We start from the raw sequence: 5,158 nt of genomic DNA, 5'->3' as shown, positions 1-5,158 counted from the left end.
CTGTAACCTAAGAAAATGTGGAAAAAGTCAAGGGGTCTGAATACTTTTCGAAGGCACTGTATCACAAACCTTTTCAATTGCTATTATAAACTGGTTACCAACGTAATTAGAACAGTAAAAACAAATGGTCTGATATACCACGGCTGTCAGCCAATCACAATTCAGGGCTCGACCCACCCAGTTTATAATGTACAGTAGATCAGCATCGCTACGTGAAGAATCCTATCATGTCACACATACATTTCTAGATTTGGTTCTGACTGTGGTGCTGTGTTGAGCTGAGCCCAGGTCTTTTTTAGAGAATGGGGAGATGAAGGTATAACCCAGGGGGATCCCTGCTTTTTTCCCCAGGAGGGATGATAGAAGACTGGTATCACCTCAGGCTAAAAGAACAGTCCCCTGGAAGATTCCCCCTGTTATCTCTCATTGATTTCAGATCATTGATTTCCAGTGGAACAAATATGTTGCTGTTAAGCTCCTCCAAACACTTGTATTTGAAATCACTTGTATTTTTGATATTTTTGATATTTTTTATTTCACCTTTATTTAACCAGGTAGGCTAGTTGAGAACAAGTTCTCATTTGCAACTGCGACCTGGCCAAGATAAAGTATAGCAGTGTGAACAGACAACAACACAGAGTTACACATGGAGTAAACAATAAACAAGTCAATAACACAGTAGAAAAAAAAAGTCTATATACATTTTGTGCAAAAGGCATGAGGAGGTAGGCGAATAACTACAATTTTGCAGATTAACACTAGAGTGATAAATGATCAGATGGTCATGTGCAGGTAGAGATACTGGTGTGCAAAGGAGCAGAAAAGTAAATAAATAAAAACAGTATGGGTATGAGAGCTCTAGACTTCCTTATTTATTCAAATCTAGGAGCTGTATAGTAAAGTTACAATGCACCAAGTCAGTAGAACAGAGATCCTATAATATGATCAGAATTTGTAATTCTATGGTTAGCATGTTGAAACCAATGCTATACAATACCATGCAAATGCAAATCAAATTGTATTAGTCACAGGGAAATGCTTGCTTACGAGCCGCTAACCAACAATTCAGTAAAAGAAATACAGATAAGAATAAGATATAAAAGTAACAAGTAATTAAAGAGCAGCATGTCACACATACATTGAAGATTTAACAATAGCTGACTATATACAGGGGTCTTTACAGAGTCAATGGGATGAAGCTATATACAGGGGGTACTGGTACAGAGTCAATGTGGAGGCTATATACCTCAGGTACTGGTACAGAGTCAATGTGGAGGCTATTCCCCTGTTATCTCTCTTTGATTTCAGATCATTGAGGCTTTCCAGTGGAACAAATATGTGGTTAAGCTATAAACAGGGGGTACTGGTACAGAGTCAATGTGGAGGCTATATACAGGGGTACCGGTACAGAGTCAATGTGGAGGCTTTATTTAACTAGGTGAAATCAGTCATATTTGTGGATTTTTTATTTCACCTTTATTTAACCAGGTAGGCTCAATTGAGAACACCTTTATTTAACCAGGTAGGCTAGTTGAGAACACCGGTACCAGTAGTCAAGAGTTCTCATTTCAATGTGGAGGCTATATAGTCAGTGGGAACAGACAAGTCAATGTGGAGCTATATACATGGAGTAAACAATAAACAAGTCAATGTGGAGGCTATATACATTGGGGGTATGGTACAGAGTCAATGTGGAGATTAACACTGGAGTGATAATGATCAGAGTCACAGGTAGAGATACTGGTGTGCAAAGGAGCAGAAAAGTAAACAGATAAAAACAGTATGGGTATGAGAGCTCTAGACTTCCTTATTTATTCAAATGTGGAGGCTATATACAGGGGTACGGTACAGAGTCAATGTAGAACAGAGGCTATAATATGATCAGAATTTGTAATTCTATGGATGTCAACCAATGTATACAATACCATGCAAATGCAAACAAATTGTATTAGTCACAGGGAGGTATTGGTACAGAGTCAGGCTAACCAACAATTCAGTAAAAGAAATACAGATAAGAATAAGATATAAAAGTAACAAGTAATTAAAGAGCAGCAGTAAAATAACAATGCAAGCTATATACAGGGGTACCGGTACAGAGTCAATGTGGAGGCTATATACAGGGGGTACCGGTACAGAGTCAATGTGGAGGCTATATACAGGGGGTACCGGTACAGAGTCAATGTGGAGGCTATATACAGGGGGTACCGGTACAGAGTCAATGTGGAGGCTATATACAGGGGGTACCGGTACAGAGTCAATGTGGAGGCTATATACAGGGGTAGTACAGAGTCAATGTGGAGGCTATATACAGGGGTAGCACAGAGTCAATGTGGAGGCTATATACAGGGGGTACCGGTACAGAGTCAATGTGGAGGCTATATACAGGGGGTACCGGTACAGAGTCAATGTGGAGGCTATATACAGGGGGTACCGGTACAGAGTCAATGTGGAGGCTATATACAGGGGGGTACCGGTACAGAGTCAATGTGCGGGGGCACCGGTTAGTTGAGGTAATATGTACATGTAGGTAGAGTTATTAAAGGGACTGTGCATAGATGACAACAGAGAGTAGCAGTGGTGTAAGGGGGGAGGGGGTGAGGGGTGGGGGCACTGCAAATAGTCTGGGTAGCCATTGGACTAGATGTTCAGGAGTCTTATGACTTGGGGGTAGAAGCTGTTTAGAAGCCTCTTGGACCTAGACTTGGCGCTCCAGCAGGTTATGGTGCAATTTGAAGTGTGCTTCCCTTAGCCCACCCAAAGCCTCCAACAGCTTAGGACAATTTGAAGTGGGCTTCCCTTAGCCCACCCAAAGCCTCCAACAGCTCAGGACAATTTGAAGTGTGCTTCCCTTAGCCCACCCAAAGCCTCCAACAGCTCAGGACAATTTGAAGTGGGCATCCCTTAGCCCACCCAAAGCCTCCAACAGCTTAGGACAATTTGAAGTGGGCTTCCCTTAGCCCACCCAAAGCCTCCAACAGCTCAGGACAATTTGAAGTGGGCATCCCTTAGCCCACCCAAAGCCTCCAACAGCTCAGGACAATTTGAAATGTGCTTCCCTTAGCCCACCCAAAGCCTCCAACAGCTCAGGACAATTTGAAGTGGGCTTCCCTTAGCCCACCCAAAGCCTCCAACAGCTCAGGACAATTTGTTTATTGAAAGAGAGAAAACAACAGCGTTAATCATTCCATTATTTCTGCATTATGATCAATGCTATTCGGTGAAAATCAGTGGAAGTCAGTGCTTTATAAAAGCAGACTAACATTTTCATTGAGGTTGGATTGATCTTTCCTGGGGTGGAAGCTGATTGCCCGTCCTAGTCAACCACGGTGTAGCAGAGTGGCCGCTGCCATGGCGTGACCACGCAATTCATGCTGGGAAGGCTCTGAGCAGCGAGAGGGAGAGGGAGAGGGAGAGGGAGAGGGAGAGCGCGGAGCCGAGTCTTTTTCACCACTCCCGTAATTTGAAGAAGCCTTTAGGATGGAGACGGACTAGTTGAGTTGCACAGAGGACGTCACAGTGGGAAATACAACCTGGAGTTTGCCTGACGGTTTATTCACAAGTTTTTGTCATTGTTATTGCAGGTGGGTATTGTAAGCGGTAGACTTCTCTTGAAAACTCTACCTTACAATTTTAGAATGTCAACAGAAGCTATATGCCCAAACATACTACAGGGAAACAAACCTTCTGTGCCGAAAAACAACACTGTAGGACATCGATACATCAAGTCTTCAACTGCCTTCAATGTCCTGTATTGCCTTAAACTTCTCAACTCTCTACCTGTCCAATATCTGGGTACTTTCTTACCAAAACAGAAGTGGGGAGATGACCGCTTCGTTATTGTTTCAATTAAACAATAAAAACAATCCCTCAGCCCACTTCTGTTTTGGTCAAAAGAATCTGAGGGACCTGGAGAAATGGAACCACTCTCAGATTCATAGACAGAGCTGTGCATGCAAGGAATAAACATCCAACATATCTACGTTAATGTATTTCTGTTTATATTTACATTGTTTTACAAACATTGGAGTAAAACAAGCTTATATTCTGGGTTCTGACGGAGCGAGACAGTTGAACTAAGATCATGTGGTATTTCTAGGTTATCTTTTTCAAGAATCAATGTGTACATTTAAATAATGTAAAAAGTCCAAAAATAGATGTAGCAACTAAGGATATTAGCTTTAGTGAGCTCCAATGTGGCATTGACAGACTGATAAACAACAACAACATCATCATCAACAACAACAGAAAGAAACCTAAGAAGAAGAGACAGAAGGCCATTCTTTCACTGATCTCAGTTTCCTGAACTCTCTCTGTCGTCATCACCCCACTTCCCAGACCACTGGTTAATGTGTCCCCATTAACAGGGCAAATGGAACAAACCCTGGTGAACAGCTGGCGTGGTGCCACAGAGCCATAGATTTCACCTTAGATAGAGGACAGTAGGATCTATGGGAGCGGAGAAATAGACCCTCTGCCTGTTTTATTCCCCTGTTGTGGTTGTCAGCCCTGAGGGAAGTCAGCGTTGTCACACACCGCCACACAGTCCCGTACAGTGAGAGAGGGAGAGACAAGACGGCACCGCCACACAGTCCCGTACAGCGAGAGAGGGAGAGACAAGACGGCACCGCCACACAGTCCCGTACAGCGAGAGAGGGAGAGACAAGACGGCACCGCCACACAGTCCCGTACAGCGAGAGAGGGAGAGACAAGACGGCACCGCCACACAGTCCCGTACAGCGAGAGAGGGAGAGACAAGACGGCACCGCCACACAGTACCGTACAGTGAGAGAGGGAGAGACGGAGATGGGAAAAGTACAACTCTCCGATGAAAGAAGCTGACGCTTTGGCTCTTCTCTGAACGTACACGATTTCTCGATCAAGCACCACGTAGGCATGCACACACAGGCGGCCAGGCTTGCAGACACACACGCACACACCCTGCCAGACACACACCCTGACACACACACACCCTGCCACACACCAACCCTGACACACACACACACACCCTGCCACACACCCACCCTTTCGAAAGGCTGGTCACGACTCTCCACCCTTGTTGGCAGGCAGCATGCATTGTGTATTCATTAGGGCTAACAGTCCCAGGCTTGTGTCACCATTAGACAGCATTACTCTGGCTGCTATTTGAGCATTGGTCACG

This window comes from Oncorhynchus nerka, linkage group LG2, assembly GCF_034236695.1.
Source record: "Oncorhynchus nerka isolate Pitt River linkage group LG2, Oner_Uvic_2.0, whole genome shotgun sequence".
Classification (NCBI taxonomy): domain Eukaryota; kingdom Metazoa; phylum Chordata; class Actinopteri; order Salmoniformes; family Salmonidae; genus Oncorhynchus; species Oncorhynchus nerka.
This window is presented reverse-complemented; position numbering follows the sequence as displayed.